General features: G+C 47.5%; 1 long non-coding RNA gene across 1 annotated transcript; it reads left to right on the forward strand.

Moving 5' to 3' along the window:
* Nucleotides 1–6,266: 6,266 nt before the first annotated feature.
* LOC147360768 (uncharacterized) lies at nt 6,267–14,838 on the forward strand. The gene is made up of 2 exons (XR_015138709.1): nt 6,267–7,002; nt 13,245–14,838. It is a non-coding gene; the product is annotated as an uncharacterized LOC147360768 (long non-coding RNA).
* Nucleotides 14,839–18,469: the final 3,631 nt, after the last annotated feature.

The raw sequence follows: 18,469 nt of genomic DNA on the forward strand, positions 1-18,469 counted from the left end.
GGCACCCCCAACCACATTTCACATCAAGTATAGTTTCTATAAGGCTTCCCTGGTAGTTCAGAAGGAAAGAATCCATCTGCATTGCAGGAGATATGAGTTCAGTCCCTGGGTTGGGAAGATCCCCTGGAGTAGGAAATCATAGCCCAGTCCACTATTCTTGCCCAGAAATCTCAAGGACAGAGGAGCCTGGGGAGCTATAGTTCATGGGGTCACAAGAGTCGGACGCAACTGAGCAACTGAACACACACACACACACACACACACACACACGCAAGCACACGTGCATACACATGCACACCATCTCCGTAAAGCCTGCCCTGCCGCACTTCCACAGGTGGCAAATGCTCTCCCCACACTTCTTCCATCATAACTTGCAAATGTGTTGTGTGATCGCTTACTTGGTGGGGCTCCTCCTGGGCTCAGGTTCCTCCAGGGCATGGGGGCTCCTGACAGATGGGGGCTCCTCTGATGGGGGCAGAGGCAGTGCCATCAGACTGACTGCGCCTGCAGAGCCAAAGGCTCAGGGCTGGGGAGCCCTGATATCTGAAGACTCAGGAAGGGGGTGCTCTAAAGGATTATAGCACAGAGCCAAAGTCTGAACAGAGCCTGACAGGGAAGGAATGCTTTTCTCTTAAAGACTAAGTTGGAAAACAAGCTTTAAGAGTCCTTACAGAGAAGTATCAGTAATGATATGTGCCTAGAATAGCTTTTTTTCCACTGAAATTACTTTAAAGGTCATTGTGTTGTACTCCTCCAGCCCTTCTCAGTGTCTAAGCTCCGCGTGGACACACTCTCTTCTTGCTCTGTGCACAGCCGTGGATTCTGATAACTCCCTGTGCTCCTTCTCATGGAGTGCAGGCCACCGTGCCTCCTGTCTGCTTTATGGTGGATCCACGCTGTTTCATAGGATGAAATTCATTATGATTCATTAAACTCACTCATAAAAAGGGCTTGATATCCCCTGGGGCAAGTTCATTAAAAGAATCTCTTTGGTTCAATTATGAATCATTTTTCCCCCGTATCCAAAGCCAGCTCTTGAGATGCACGGTGGCAAGGAGACCTCACAAGGCAGATTCAGGAATCCGGCAGCCAAAAGCCAGGGACTGCGCTGTCACTTCTGAATAAAAATACCGCGGTGGGAGAGGGAGCGCCAGATGGCTGTCTGGGGGTGCTCCCTGCTCGGCGTCAACTGGATTCCCAGGGGCGCGCTCGCACAGACGGTGACGGTGCCCTGGCACGCTGCGCCTGCAGGCTCTGTGTGGGCCGGGCCCGCGGCCCCCACCGCTTAGAGCCCGTCTGCTTTATCACCCACAAGGATCATAGAGGCTTACCTCCCCAAAACCAGCTTGGGAGACAAAAATTTAGACCTAAGACACTTCTCCTTGCATCCCTTTTCTTCCAGAAGAAAGGGAATCCTCCTCCACCAGACAGAGCTTTCCTTCCTGTTTCTATCCCTGGATCTCTCTTGGCAGAGTAACCCACGTGGTGACATTTCCCTGGTTACCTCTCAGACAAGTTTCATAGTGATAGCAAGAGCAGTGCGTTTTTCAGAGCCGTGTGCAGACGTAATAGCTGGTCTTCAGAAAGCATTTTCCAGGAAGTTCTCTGGGTGACATTTCTATGCCAATTTTCTGCAACTTGTCTCCACTCAAAAAATATCTGAGGCCCTGACAGTATTTCCACACTTAGTGAGACACGCACCGTCTGCCCCTCGCCTAGTGTGTCACATTCCTGAATCTGAAGGCTATCTATTCACCTGCTCAAATTGCCTGTGGCTGCCGGTACAACGTGGGATGCTGCCGGAGCCGAGGGAGGGCACGGGGACTGCTGAGGGGGTGGCCCTGGTGGCCCCTGGCCTGTCTGGGGCCCTGGAGGAGCAGAGAGAGGAGGGGCTGGAAGGAGTGGCCCCCGGCAGAGGGAAAGGGGCACCTCTTCCGCTGCTCTGGGGTCCCCACTCAGTCTCGGGGCCCTGGGGACCATCCCTGGCCCACACTCAGCTGTCCTGTGGAGCATCCATTCCCCGGCCCCCCAGAGATGTCCCAGGTGGAGAATCTGGCTTTGAAAAGGACACGCCCGAGAGAGGCTCAGGACGTTAGCGGGGAGTTTAGTCTGCTCTTGAAGAAGCCTTAGCGTACAGCTGCTGCTGCTGCTGCTGTTGCTGCTAAGTCACTTCAGTCGTGTCCGACTCTATGCGACCCCATAGACAGCAGCGCACCAGGCTCCCCTGTCCCTGGGATTCTCCAGGCAAGAACACTGGAGTGGGGTGCCATTTCCTTCTCCAATGCATGAAAGTGAAAAGTGAAAGTGAAGTTGCTCAGTCGTGTCTGACTCTTCACAACCTCATAGTCTGCAGCCTACTAGGCTCCTCTGTCCATGGGATTTTCTAGGCAAGAGTACTGGAGTGGGGTGCCATTGCCTTCTCCGTTAGCGTACAGCAGAAAGTGGAAAATCAGAATCAATGACCAGAATGTTTCTTACCAATGGGTCACTTTAAATATGTTAGTAAGAGCTGCCTGAAGCCAGGGCGCTGCACTTGGGGGCCACATGGGGGCTGTGGGTGGTGGAGCTGTGTGTGGACTGGTTTCCTCTCCTAAAAACAAAAGTTACCTGTGCAACTTCTGTGGTTTGTAAATAATGCTTTTAAATTATGTTATTTAACAGCTTTATTCAGATATCATTGACATATGAAAGTTGTACGTATTTACAGCGTAGAACATTTTTGATGCAGGTGTATATTGTGACGTGGTTGCCACGGTCACGGCAATCAACACAGTCGTCACCTCACAGAGCTGCTGTGTGTGTGTGTGTCCCATGTCATCTTCTCCCACCAACAATCTCTGTAACAAACACCACAATCACAGTCACAGGGCAGCCCCTCCAGTGGCCCCGTATACCTGCACCCTCACCCGCATCCCTGGCCTCTGGCAACCTCTGCCCTGCTCGCCATTTCTGAGGCCATTTCCGGAAGCTGTCAGGCTGCTCACCAAGCAGGATGCCCCTGGGGTCCATCCAGGGGGCCGCGTGTATCAGGTCTGCCCCTTTCACCGGCACGCTGCGTCTCATTCCACAGATGACCCCAGTGGATAACCCTCATCCACTGCAGGGAGCTCGGTTTGCTTCCACATTTTTGGCTCCTACAGAGAAACCAGCTGTGAACATTCATGTGTGGCATTTTTGAGCATGTCTGTTCTGACTTCTCTGGGATAAATGCCCAAGAGGACAACTGCTGGGTTTTAGGGAAAGCACAGGCTAGCATTCCAAGAGATGGCCAACCAGTTTTCCAAGGTAGCCATGCCACATCTATTCCCATCTGGGATGAATGGGAATTCAGTTTCTCTGCATCCTCACTGGCATCTGGCGCTATGACTCCATCAACCCAGGCATCTTACTGGGTGTAGTAACCTCACTCTGCTTTTTAACTCGCATGTCCCTGATGGCTGATGGTGCTGAATCTTCCACGCGCCTGTCTGTGCCCAGGTCTCTCCTTAAGCACACGTCTGTCCACGTCTTTGCCCACGTCCCAAATGGGTGTTTTTTTCCCTGAGACATGTTTTTTTCTGCCTGTCTTCCAGCTACAAGTCCTTTCAAAGACATTTTGCAGATAGTATCTCTCAGCCTGTGGTTCATCTTCTCATCCTCCTAACAGGGAGTGTCACAACATAAATGTTTTTAAGGTTGATGACATTCACTTTATTAGTTTTTTCTGTTTATGGCTCATGCCATTATAGGTCTCAGAAGTCTCTGCTTGGCCTTAGATCTTGACAATCGTCTTCTATTTTTTCTCCCTAAGTCTTATGATTTTGTATTTTTATTTGAATCTTTGACTCATTTTGGGCTAAATCTTTGCATAATGTGAGATTCAGGCCGAGGTTTTGTTTTTTTCCCTGTGTATATGTTCCAGTACAATTTTTAAAATTATGGTAAAAACCACATAACATAAAAGATGCTGTCTTAGCCATTTTTAAGCACACACGTCAGTGGCATTGAGTCCATTTGCACTGATGTGTGGCCATTACCGCCATAAAACCCCGGGACTTCTCATCTTCCTAAATGTAAACTCTGGGCCTGTGATACAAGGGCTCCGCATCTCCTCCACCTCCCTGCCCCTGGCAGTCACAATCCCATCTTCTGTCTCTAGGAGTCTGACAACTCTGGGACCTCATGTGCGTGGAGCCAGGGGAAGCTGGAGGGTCTGTGCTCGGGAGTGACAGTTCTGACGGGTAATTCCCAGTGGGTCGGAAAGAAGCCAGTCTGTCCTGGACACTCTGCCTTCTCTTCTCTGAGGGGTTCAGTGACTCAGTTATAGTTTCAGGTTGTACCTATAACTGGAACAACTAGGTTATTAGCTGACAATCTCAGAGATAAAAATAAAAGACAGAAGCCCTTACTCTGGTCTGAAGGGAAAAAGTACACAGTGCACCTGCGGGTCTCAATGAGAGGGAGTTCCTGGTGGCCTGGTGGTTAGGGTTTGGCACTGTCCTTGCTGTTGCCTGGGTTTGATACTTGGTTGGGGCACTGAGACCCCACAAGGCCTGTGGTGAGGCAAGAAACTAAAACAAAACCCCCCAAAACTCAACGAGAAAGTCTTCATCAGACCTGCGGCCCTATTGCTGGAGTCACTGCCTTGCAACTCAGCACTGTGAGTCTCTGACTGGGAGGCAGGGGGTGGAAATGTGGTTAAGAGCAGGACATTATGACTTGGGTTAATGCATAAGGAAGAACAAGGATGTTGCATTGCTCTTTGGATGAAATATAGACGAGGGCTGTCCGCAGACATGGACCCAGTTTAAGGACATGGGTTATCTGCACACAGAGGTGTGTAGTGGAGATGCCACTCCTAAACAAATAACGTTGTAAATAAATCTACCAGGTAAATAGATGGAGAAACAATGGAAACAGTGACAGACTTTGTTTTTTATTTTTTGACAGACTTTATTTTTGTTTCCCAAATCACTGCAGGTGGTGACTGCAGCCATGGATTACAAGATGCTTGCTCCTTGGAAGAAAAGCTATGACCAACCTAGATAGCATATTAAAAAGCAGAGACATTACATTGCCAACAAAGGTCCATCCAGTCAAAGCTATGGTTGTTCCAGTAGTCATGTATGGATGTGAGAGTTGGACTAAGAGAAAGCTGAGCGCTGAAGAATTAATGCTTTTGAACTGTGGTGTTGGAGAAGACTCTTGAGAGTCCCTTGGACTGCAAGGAGATCCAACCAGTCCATTCTGAAGGAGATCAGTCCTGAATATTCATTGGAAGGACTGATGCTGAAGCTGAAATTCCAATACCTTGGCCACCTGATGTGAAGAACTGACTCATTTGAGAAGACCTTGGGAAAGATTAAAGGTGGGAGGAGAAGGGGATGACAGAGGATGAGATGGTTGGATGGCATCACTGACTTGATGGACATGAGTTTGAATAAATCCCGGGAGTTGGTGATGGACAGGGAAGCCTGGCGTGCTGCAGTCCATGGGGTCGCAAAGAGTCAGACATGACTGAGCCACTGAACTGAACTGAACCGAACCAGGTAAACAGGCAGCTTAAATAAACCTAGTTATGGTTAATGATTTTCTTTTTCTAAAAGGCTGTTTAAAAAAATCAAAGGGGCCTTATCTTACTTTATTTGGCCACTTCAACAGGGAGATTTCTGTGCCCACAGAAGCACACAAGCCATAAGCCCTTGTGCAGAGAGCAGTTTCAGAAGCCCGGCTGAGTCCGGACTGGCTCCTCGAGTGACTGTCCTCGGGCCTCAGGAGCCCCACTCCCAGGAATCCAACTTCACAAACAGCTAAAATGCAGGAAGCAGGGAGGTGGAGAGAAGGATCAATGATTTGCTTCAGAGGAAAAAAAATAAGAATTCTTATATGTGCCACCATTTTTTTCATAAGAAAAAGCAATAAACATTAATGAATAATTAAAAGGATGGTTACCTGGGATCAACCCAGCTTAGAGAACGAAGGCGTTGTATATATAACAAAGTTTCCTGTTTTAATAAGAGCGGGAGAAGGAGGAACGGGGTACTCCCAGCTGGAAGGATGGCCCTGGGCTCCTCTGACTAGATTCTAGGAAACTGGGCTCAGGAGACCAGGGCCACCCCTGCCCCACCTCCATCCCCTGCAGATGAGGTGCCCACGGCTGCTTCTGCATGCTTGCTTTCCTTACAAAAACATCTGACAAATGTCTCCAAGGTGAATCAATGTATTAAAAAAAAGCACTGGGCCAAGGAATTGGGGCTGGGCTGTGCCTGTGCTTTTCTTGAGGGCAGGGCAGGTGATGGTGAACAGAGCTGGGTGCAGAAGGAACCAGGCTCCAGTCCTTCCCTGTCGCTGCTAAACGTGAGCTGCTGATGGTGGGCCTGTGACTCAGGACTGCACTTCATATCTGCATGTGAGACCTGGAGGGGGGCGTTGAGTAGAAATTAAACACAGGGCAGGTAGAAAGCTCAGGTAGAAACTGTGGCTTGTTTGAGTTCAGTAACTGAAAGCTGTCTTCACTGTCCTAATTCCATGGCCCAGCAGATAGGTCACGGGGAATCACATGGGCAAAGATCCAGAGCCGAGGCAGAAACCCCAGCGCCAAAGATACAGGACGCTCAGAGACAATACCGCCCAGCCTGGGTGCAGCACTCTGCCCTCACGTCTGGAGGTTCTCAACGCTTTGTGAACAAAGGAGCCTCCATTTCCACTTTGCTCTGAGCCCCACAACTCTGGGGAGTTTTTCACGGCAAGAAAGAGAAGGTGCCAGCTTTGCACCCAGCCATCTGGCCTCGAAGCCCAGCCTTCTCATCTCAGCGGCTCATGAGGACCTCTGCAAGATGGAGGAAACTGACCCCGGAGCAGACCCGGCCCCAGCCAGCTCAGTGTCAGTCCTGGTCTCTGCTGGACTGGCCTTCACGATCCAGAATGAGTTCAGGGCTAAATCAGAGCTTCCTGGCGTCGTGGCTGCAGCTGGCGTGGTGAAAGGGCTGGTGCTTGGAAAGGAGACGAGTGCTTGAGCAGAGGGTGAGTCATTCTCCGTTTACTCAAGAGGAGCTTAGGTGGGGATTACTGAGGGCAGCAGGAGGTGCGGAAAACTCCTTCAAGTGCTTTCCAAATATTTTAGGCTCAGGAAAATCCAAAGCCTTTTGTGCCAATGGCTTTTTCACTTTTAGGCTGAAAGCCACGTTTATTTAAAGAGAAATGTAATGTAATCCACATATTCATCAGTATCGTTTGTCAGTTGCTGTTACTATAAATGTCCTAATGTTCTGAGCTTTTTTTTTTTTGCTGCAAATCACACATAAAATTCTCCTTAGATATTTTATGGTGCACAATATTTATGTTAATATCCTAAGGAAGTTAATACATCGCCTTTCCTTACATCTTTTGCTGAAGTTATGTGACATTTGGGCTCTGTAACCCATCGTTGGGTAGAGCAGTCTCAGAGTTGCCTCCCCAAGATGGGCCTCATCCCCCTGCTTTCCAGATATACTCTCCGAATCCCCCCAATATCTGTATAATTGCACCCCCTGTCTCAAGGTTAGTGAAAGTATCAGGACTTGTGAGACCAATGGAACTACGGGTTTCTAACAATGACTCCTGGAATTCATTTGCAATTTTGCACATGTTTTTTCTGGTGTTTTAAGATGATTAAATGATAATTTTAAAGAACAGACCCATGGTTTTAGTTACATTTTAGTGAATTGGATAAGTTTGTTCTGAGTGTTTAAATGTGGGTGTACTATTTAAGGACCCTGGATTATTTAGTAGATTATAAGGTTCATAAGGTTAATTAACTGAATATGTAAAATGCATGGCCTGCCTCACTGGCGCAGCTCAGCCCTCAGCTGACAAGCATGTCGGGGATACGCAGCATCCTTGTAGATTTGTCAGAGGATGCAGAGTGGCAGGTAGCTGGGTCTCTGTGAGACTGACCCAAAGAGGAAAACGTTATTATGACTGGTTCCTGAAGCAGTTTACTGTGGAAAATCAGTGTTTCAAGGAAGATTTGTAAGTGTTCTACCAAGTGGAGCTTCGAGGTCAAGTTAGGGAAGGAAAGTGTGGGGCGACCTGTCTTGTAGGCACACGTGAGGCAGTTAGCGCATCCCAGACACTGCCCAGAGACAACGGGGTTCACAAACACCATTCAGGATTTCCTTGAAATCACCTTGAAAAAAATAAAAAAGAGGAATGAGTAAAATGACTTTAATAACATGTTTAACCCAGAATCTTAACTCCTCAACATGTAATCAATATTATAAAACATTAATTTACACCATTTTCATACTAAGAAATGCGGTGTCCATCTTTGCTCCAGGCCCATCTCCATCTGGATTAGCCATGGTTCACATTGACCCTGTGGAGCATGGCGGCCCTTCTTTGGGTAAACCTACTGTTTAATGCCCACTGCTTCACACGTGTGATTGACTTGAGCAATCTCAGCCATTCCCGACACACTCATCCGCTTTGATTTGAAAACTACCCGTGCTTCATGAGACCCTCCAGTGCACTGAGCTTGTCTCAAGGAAGCCACGCCACGCTGGAATTTATGAAGTCAGAACTCAGAATCCATCTGACCCCATCCTGCAGTTCCCTTTGCTCTTCAGGCATCAACCACTTTGCTGAGAAACCTGGCTTTCTGTGTTGCCCTCGGCAGCTGTGTGGTCCCCAAGGAGCGGTCCTTCCCATCAAACTTCCTTGCTCCCTGCAGGTCCCCACCGGGCCATCAGGAGCTGCAACAGGAGGCCCAGGCCCTTGCTCAGATGTTGAGTTCCCTTATAAGGATGCACCCAGCATGAAGTGTGGACACCGCACCATGGGCACCCAGTATGGAAGGACAGGGGCACTCCTCCTCCAGGCCTGAGGCTGACCAGCTCCACCTGGGCCCAGCAGACAATGCGCATCATGGAGGAAGGTTTATACTATGAGCATGACATCCCTATAGCTATGGGCTGCTTTCTAAGCAGATGAATCCAGCGTAATTAAAGAAAAAGTCATGGAGAGACTCACTTCACAGATCCAGAGATCTGAGTGTGACCAAGGTTTCCCCGATAGGAGAAACCTCACAGGCCAGAACCCTCTGGAAACTGGAGAGTCTTTTCTAAAAGTACTCCTCGTGGGGGCTCCCCTGGTGGCTCAGTGGTAAGGAATCTGCCTGCCAATGCAGAAGACACGGATTCACCTCCTGGTCCAGGAAGATCCAACATGCTGTGGACCAACTGAACCCATTCATGCTCCAGAGCCCGTGGGCCTAGAGCCTGTGCCCCCTGATGAGAGAAGCCATTACCATGAGAAATTGATGTACCACAACCAAGAGTAGCCCCCACTCACTGCAATTAGAGAAAAGCCTGCCCAGTAACAAAGACCCAGCATGGCCATAAATAAGTACAATTATTTTTAAAAAGCTCTTTGTATATATGTATGTATATTACCGAACCACTTTGCTGTACACCTGAAACGCGGTGTTGTAAATCAATTGTACTTCAATAGCCAAAAATGCTCCTTGACCTAGAGGAAATACAATGAGGCTGCTAAACCAGTGGAAAAAGAAGAAACTGGTCTCATATGGTGGGAGGGGCGTGAGGGGAAGATTGAATAATAGGATGACTCAGTTGCTAATGATCCTGATTCAGTCATTTTCTGCTTAAAAGGGCACTTCGACCTTTTCAAGCCCAAATATATGTTTCTTGACAGAAGGCCGCTCTGTGCAGAAGCTGCAGAAGCTCAGATCTATCAAGAACTCTGATAGATGGATCCTAAACCCAGTGGGGGTGGGGGTTGGCACTGCGATTATTAATTGAGTCAATGATCTATTTTATCTGACACTACGTGTACATGCACACAACGCATAAATTACACAAAACAATTCCAACATGGTTAATGAACTTGCCCTAAGGCTAATAAAGAAAAACGCTTAGCTAGGTCCTTCTATTTATTTTTATCTGTATGCGTAACAGCATTTTATTTAATAGCATTAATGAAGTTGAAGGACCATCTGTATTAAAATATAAAGACTTTCTTTAGACTGTGTGTCAGCAGAAGTGACGGGCCCAGGTACCAGTCGGGTGAAGATGCCCTGAGATGACACATGTGGCTCCACAGGGTCTCTCTGACCCAGGTGCTCTAGGTAGGGAAGAGCAATCATGTGGCTGGGGAGTGGTGCTCTCCCCCAGTGGGCAGTGCTTGCAAGGCCTGTCATTACAGTGGACACAGCTTGTTTCCCCAAACGATCTTGGTGTCAGATGCCCAGAGTTTATTTCCAGCAGGGCTGGGAACTGGTCACTCGGGCTTAGAGAACTCATTTAGCTTGTGTCACTCTTGTCTATAGAATGGGGACACCAGCTCTTGCCACTCCCAGTCTGGGTGAGAATCAAATGAAGTGACAGACACAAAGCTCCAGGCACAAGACTGACAACTGGTCAACACATAAACCCGTGAGAGTAACAAACCATCCAGGGCGGTGATACAACAGCTAAGTTGTTTGATCAGTTTAGTCGCTCATCATATCTGGCTCTTTGTGACCCCGTGGACCGCAGCACACCAGGCCTCCCTGTCCATCACCAACACCCAGAGTTTACTCAGACTCATGTCCATTGAGTCGGTGATGCCATCCAAACATCTCATCTTCTGTCATCCCCTTCTCTTCCCACCTTCAATCTTTCCCAGCATCAGGGTCTTTTCCAACAAGATCTTCTCATCTTTGTGGCCAAAGTTTGGAGTTTGATGTTTGATAAAGAAGTTCAAACACCTGTGTGTGGGGCTGATTGCCATAAATGCTTTAGTGAAAAAATAAAGTATTACCAGCAGCCAATAAGCACATCTGGAGATGCTCACCATCATTAATCCTTGCTGCTGCTGCTGCTAAGTTGCTTCAGTTGTGTCCGACTCTGCGCGACCCCATAGATGGCAGCCCACCAGGCTCCCCTGTCCCTGGGATTCTCCAGGCAAGAACACTGGAGTGGGTTGCCATTTCCTTCTCCAATGCATGAAAGTGAAAAGTGAAAGTGAAGTTGCTCAGTCGTGTCTGACTCTTGGTGACCCCATGCACTGCAGCCCACCAGGCTCCTCTGTCCATGGGATTTTCCAGGCAAGAGTACTGGAGTGGGGTGCCATTGCCTTCTCCGCACTAACCGTTAGGGAAATGCAAATCAAAACCACAATGAGACAGCCATCCACACTCACCAGGAAGCTAACCATCAAAAGACCAGAAAGTACAAGTGTTGACAATGACATGGAGAAACTGGACTCCTGTGTGCTGTTGCTGGGATGTAAACTGGTGCACCCTCTGTGGATGCCAGCGTGAAGGTTCTCCACAGGATTATCTCATGATGGAGCAACTCCACTTGTGGGGTTTCAACCAAAAGAACTGAAAGCAGGGATTTGAACAGATTTCTGAACACCTATCTTCAAGGCAGCGTTATATACAATAGCCAAGAGGAGAACCCAGCTTCTCGCAACTGCCTGTCTCTTTTCATCATACTACCTTTTCCAGGGCAGCCAGACATGTATGTGACCAGTGATCCAATAAGTACTGACATCCCATGATCTCATATTTGTGTAGAGAGCACTGTCACACACTTTTCAAATTACAGCTGATCTCAGAGACTTCATATGAGGGGTCAGGTACATTTTCTTACTTTTCAGAGGACGAATGACTTCATTCCCATTAGGAGAGTCATGATCTGTGCTGTGCACATGAAGATCAGGTCCATTTACTTGACTGTGAATCTGTACGTTCACACCTTTAACAAGGAGTTGACGCTGTTAAACGTGGTGGGGACACAGCAAAGGATGTTATTTTGCCCCTAAGAACCCTACCATCTGATGAAAGCAAATTATACCTTTTTAACTGGTTACTGGAGATGAGCACAGGATGGGGAGGAGATGGCAAACCAGCTGCCCTCGGTAAAAGCAGAACAGATGTGACAAGAGAAAGCTTACCTATCTTTGTTTTTTTTTTTTTTTTAAAAAAACTATTCGTCAGGGCTACCCTGAAGCTCAGGAACAGAAGCAAGATTTTGGAAGGTCTTCTAAGCTGACTCTTTTTCATCTCCATGGACTGCAGCCTGCCAGGCTCCTCTGTCCATTTAATTCTCTAGGCAAGAATATTGGAGTGGGTCCAGTTCAGTTCAATGCAGTCGCTCAGTCATGTCTGACTCTTTGCAACCCCATGGACTGCAGCACACTAGGCTTCCCTGTCCATCATCAACTCCTGGAGCTTACTCAAACTCATGTCCATCAAGTTGGTGATGCCATCCAACCATCTCACACTCTGCTGTCCCCTTCTCTCCCAATCATTCCCAGCATCAGGGTCTTTTCAAATGAGTCAGTTCTTCACATCAGGTAGCCAAAATATTGGAGTTTTGGCTTCAGCATCAGTCCTTCCAATGAATATTCAGTACTGATTTCCTTTAGGATGGACTGGCTGGATCTCCTTGTCATCTAAGGGATTCTCAAAAGTTTTCTCCAACATCACAGTTCAAAGACATCAGTTCTGTGGCGCTCAACCTTTTTTATTGTCCAACTCTCTCATCCGTGCATGACTACTGGAAAAACCATAGCTTTGTCTAGATGGAATTTTGTCGCCAAAGTAATGTCTCTGTTTTTTGATATACTGTCTAGGTTTGTCATAGCTTTTATTCCAAGGAGCAAGTGTCTTTTACTTTCATGGCTACAGTCAACATCTGCAGTGATTTTGGAGCCTAAGAAAATAAAATGTGTTACTGTTTCCATTGTTTCCCCATCTACTTGTCATGAAGTAGATTGACATTTCCTTCTCCAGAGGATCTTCCCAACCCAGGGATTGAAACTGTATCTCCTGCTTGGCAAGCAAATTCTTTACCATCTGAGCCACCAGGGATCCCCTCAAAGACTTACTTTAAGAAAAATTATATTTAAGAGAAAATTTGTTTAATATTATGAGTGAAAAACCTTGGTAAAAACTGAAAAGAATATACACTGGATTTTATTTATTTTTAAACATTAACAGAAAGCATTCTAAATATTTTGCTTTATGTAGTCTTTAACTTTTATATAAAAAAGGAATATTTTATTTCCATGTTGTCAGTCAAGAGTTGTCCCCTGGAGAGCTGCAGTGATGTATGTGGCCGACAAAGGGTAGTAAGTTAGAATGTACTGGACTGACCTGATGACAATGTCCAGAATGTAAGCCATTTTGTTTAATCAATAAGCCATTTCTAAGTCTTGCTTGTCATCAGTATTGCCTGGGAGAACTTCTCATTTTGTTTTGTGTTTTTCATCTACAGATTCTACCTCTCGTGTCCCATATCTTCTGAATCAGAATCTGGGGGTGGTGCACGCTGTGGGGACCTGGGAATATGTGTTTCTTAAGAGAAAGGAATGGAATGAAAGAAAAAACACTTCTCCAGAGATTCTGATGGAAATCCAGCCTCAGAAACTATCCGTTCAGATGACAAGACTACTGTCAAGCCTGCTATCCATGTCCTCGCTGAAGACAGAGCGGGAGGGCACACATCTCTGAGCTGCACACCTGGGCAGAGCGGTGCACACAGGAGAAGAGCAGTGTTCTCGCTGTGGCTCACGTTTCAGCAAGTGGCCTCTTTCTCCACTTACACTGGGGGAAGGATCATTCAGATGGTGGGACAGGTCAGTCTGAATTTTACCATGCTACAATTTCCCAGGGTGGTGAACAGAAACATCTGGAAAGAAAACAGCTGTTTTGGGCAATTTTCCCCCCAAATCAAATCTTCACAGACGGAGAACATGACCACCTTGTGCTGCCATATTCCTGAACTTTAAGGACTGTCTGTTCTGTTACTTTTGTTTGAAACTGTAAGGAAATAAAGTTAAGAACAGTGATGCTATACATACTGACAGTCTGTCTCCCTGACTGAACCTGAGTTGGACTCCTCTGAGACCTCTTCTGGACCAGGCCCAGATGCCACTCTGACCCTGGGCTGCTCAGATCAGTTTCGGGAAGAGTCCTGATGGGTCAGTTTAGTGAAAATGTCCCACCATCGACATGTGATTGAATTCCTCATCCTCCACCCTGGATGTGTTACCGCCCTCGTTACCAACCACTGCCGGCCTTGTGCAAGATTCCTGTTGAGTTGTTCTAGCAAGAACCTCCGGCCCAGAACTCCCTATGTGCCTCTTTTACTGGAGGTGGGCCCAACTTCTCTAATGGAGAACCTCACGTCAGTGGTCTTCTTTACCACATTCAGCAAGTGTCAGAGAGCAAGTTTCTGGATGATACTCAAGTAGAACCTCACACTGGGTAGGGGCATCAGTGCTCCTAACATGTTGCCTGGAAATGTTCAGCTCTTCTGCAGGCTTCCTTTTGTACCCAGAGATCTATGTGAGCCAGGAGCTGCAGGAAGGAGAGAAGATACTGAGGGAAAACCATGATGATTTAGCTTGGGACACACTGAATCTGGACTTTGAGCAAGGAGGTATCTGGGGATATTTAACAGGCATCTGAAGCCCAAGTACAAGCCAACAAAGAGGCCGAGATGAGAAACGGACCCCCAAGAGCTGTCCCCTGGAGAGCTGCAGTGATGCATGTGGCCAACTGTGTCTGTGGAGGAGGGTGGTGCCCACACCTCCCAGATGAACATCACCAGGACACCCTGTGGCCTCTGGGGGTGGGGATATCTGAGCAAGAGGGTATCAGAAGGACTCCTGGGACTGGGCTTGTGGTAGGTGATTTTGGGGATGGTTGAAGGATGTGAGGTCCATTCTGGACTGGGTGCTGTCATGGGGCAGGGATCATTTTATGCCTGGGGTTTTACAAATCTTACCTGGAAGCAGAGCAGACGATAGCAGGACTAAAGCTGTAACCAATAAAGAAGAGGTAGTCTTTCCTATTCTCCAGGAAAATGGCATAGTTGGTTCTTTTTGTGTCTGATATGAAGCTTGCATTTTCCAGTGTTTGGAACTAACCACGTGGAGGTCTTGGTTTCGTCCTGCTGCATCCTGGTCTTGAGGTGGCCTGGATTGATGGGGACACACAGTGTAGCTGCCATACTCACGGGGAGACCAGTAACACCCGTGACAAGTCCCAGAGCTGGTCCAGACTGGCAGGAGGAGGCAGATGGAAGGTTCAAAACAGTATCTTGGTCCCTCTCCCTACCCTTTACTTTAAAGACAATATGAGGCTTTCCTGGTGGCTCAGTGGTAAAGAATTTGCCTGCCAGTTCAGGACATGTAGGTTTGATCCCCGATCTGGGAAGATCCCCATGGAGAAGGAAATGGCAACCCACTCCAGTATCCCTACGGGAAATCCCATGGACTGGAGGCACCTGGAGGGTCCGTGGGGCTGCAAAGAGTCGGACATGATTGAGTGACGAAGCAACAAAGACGGTGAAAACAAAATGAGACAAACCCAAGAAGGCAACATGAGCTGTCCCCACTTCACATTTTGAGATACTGTACCACTATGCAGGGAAACAACAAACAAGACCACAGCAAAGCGGGGCTACTTGGAATTGCCACCTAGTGAGGTGGAGGTCATCTGCTTCTTGTGGCTTGTGCAGAAGACTGTTGAATCCACTTGATTTAACCAAGTGCGGTTGGTTTATTGTCTAGCAGAGCCTACCTAAGAAACCCAGAAGCTTGTTAATGGGTTGGTCTGTCATCAAGACTCAAATCATGTGTAAGAAATTGCAGCAAAGTGATAAAACCATGTCTTTTTAAAAAGTGATTTTCCATGAGTCCGTAAGTGATGGATTTTTCTTGGTCCATTGTGACCTGAATGGCTCTTGTTAAAAGTGGATTTTAACACTCGTGCCTCTTGCTCAGACCCCTGAGGGGTTCTGTGAGACCGTCCGCCTGGCTAAATGGACCACTGTGTTTTCGAGAACACTTTCCAGATGTGGTTTTCTCAGACCAGATTTTTAAGGTTCCTATCAGTGCCATGGTTATGGCTCCATTCTTCCGTAGCTGATTCTAGCACTTGCACTGGGGTGGGGGTCTGGTGCTCAGACAGAATGGTGTGCTGGTGCCTCAGCTGCAATCGAGCATCTTTTCACCTGGTCCCACACCCATCCTGTTGGGTCTGCTGCATCCTCGCCCCTCGCCTGGGTACCACAGGCATGTGAATGTCTCCTGCTTGCTCCTGGAGGACACAGAGCCCAGGCGCCCCCATCGCATGCTCACTGGCATTCGTGAGAAGCCTTGACACCCCAGCCTTCCTCGATCTCCCTGGGAATCCCCGTGACTCTGCAGGATGAACGCAGAGAGGGCAGCCTGGCACAGAGCAGGCGGCAGCCTCTGGCTGCCTCCCATCCGCCTTCCGGGCCCTTTCCCCTGGGAAAGCCCGGCTGGGGACTGTGCGATCTATGGGTGTTTTCAAACCCAGACTTTGAGCCGGTCTCTTTGATGGCTCCATTCGTTATGCTCCCGTCGATCTAGCATGTGAAGTGTGAGGACGTAAGCACGGATGCCATAATAGAGCCATTGTTGCCACATTGCTTGAGACCAAGAAAGAGGCCTATGGACCGCTGGTCGGATGCCAGCCACAGCCCCACAAGGCCTTGCCCTCATCTGGTCTCTAAGACTTGAAAGTGTAGCGCCCAGAGGGGCCTGGAGCCACCCTCAACCCAGTAGGAAGGTTTCTTTGCAGCTTAGGAATCAAATCCGGGCAGCCTGGGAGCCCAGCGGATATTCATGGGTTCCAGTGTTATTTAAATCAGGTTCTTTCTGCGGCGCCCATTGACCCAGCCCTGGAAGGCCGTGCTTCCCCTCCCCCTGCCCCCGGGCAGTCCTGCAGCACATGCTGGGCTTCCTGCCACACCAGAATCACTTTTGATTTGTCAACAGCTGACACCGCGAGTAACAGCTTTACACATATCATGTACAATGTCCATACGCTGCTTAAATTCAAGACAATTGGTTAAATTTAACGTTGCTGCAATATATTTTGGAATGCTCCTTTGAGCTTTTCTGGAGTAAATTGGCCCTTAAATGAAAACATACAGACAGGAGAAATCCCAGGTGCTTTAGATCAACAGAGACTTGGGTAATCCCATGGATTTGGGTATATCTGACATAAACAACATTCATTAAACCTGGGGCCAACCTTGTAGCTGCTGTCAGCAGGCTAACTGGAATACACACCAACAGTCCTCACGTGTTTCTATGACGGGTGCTCCACTGCGCTATTTTGATTTGTTCTCCTTTCCTAAAATGCCTCGAATATTATGGGCTCCCAGTTTTTCAGCCAAGAAGTTTTTCAGTTGGGAGGTTCAAATTGAGATCCATAAACGGAAAAAAAGTGTCCATTTTATGTGTCAGGAATATATTTAAGTTCCTATGAATTCATATTAACAAAGACACACAATTTATTTTCCTATGGTTGGGTGTTTATTTTATGAGCATCATTCTTGGAGAGATGTAGTGAGTGTAGGTCTGTCACACATGCCCAGCATCGCCAAGTGGAAACCCTGCCATTACTGGAGAACTGGCGTTCAGACAGACGAAGCTCTGAGACAAGCAGTGAAAGCAGAGACCTGCAGAGTCCTCACAAACTCAAGGCTGATTTTTCCCCTTGCTTCCTTTCACATATAATGGCTACGGTTAAATTTTATTCCTACAGCACTACTGTGTGAAAGCACCTCAAGGGATCACAAGGGTGAAGGAAGTCACTTGATATTTGAAAGCGGGGAACTAGATTCATATGGCATCGAAAAGTCTACTCCCAGTATCTGAATTCTATGAAATTCAAACATAATCCCATTAACAGTTCAGAATGCAGGAAGTGTTTCTTAAAATAGAAATATACTCTGTAATGTAGTAGTCTAGTCTTTTACTGGTAGGCTCTGCTTTAGTAATACAAATTTTAAAGTAGGATTAAGGTGAAAAGTCTCAGTGAATGTAACTATGCACTGTCTATTACATTTTTTTTTCTTAAGCAATATGAAATGCTTTCTCAAGACAGTGCCAGGCAAAGAAAAACAGAAACACAGAACAACAGGGCAGGATAGGAAACCAAAAGATAAACCCATGCACCTATGGTCACCTGCTGCTGCTGCTGCTAAGTCGCTTCAGTCGTGTCTGACTCTGTGCGACCCCATAGACGGCAGCCTACCAGGCTCTCCCATCCCTGGGATTCTCCAGGCAAGAACACTGGAGTGGGTTGCCATTTCCTTCTCCAATGCATGAAAGTGAAAAGTGAAAATTGAAAGTGAAGTCGCTCAGTTGTGTCCGACTCTTAGCGACCCCATGGACTGCAGCCTACCAGGCTCGTCCGCCCATGGGATTTTCCAGGCAAGAGTACTGGAGTGGGGTGCCATTGCCTTCTCTGTATGGTCACCTAATCTATGACAAAGGAAACAAAAATATGTAACGGAGAAAAGACATTCTCTTCAGTAAGTGGTGCTGGGAAAACTGAATAGCTACATGTAAAAGAATGAAATCAGAATACTCCCTACCCCCGACACAAAAATTAACTCAAAATAAATTAAACACCTAACTGTAAGGTAGGAAACTATAAAAGTCTTAGAGGAAGATG

This window comes from Bos grunniens, chromosome 13 (assembly GCF_055505025.1).
Source record: "Bos grunniens cultivar Pamir isolate PY7600 chromosome 13, Bosgru_T2T1.0, whole genome shotgun sequence".
NCBI lineage: Eukaryota > Metazoa > Chordata > Mammalia > Artiodactyla > Bovidae > Bos > Bos grunniens.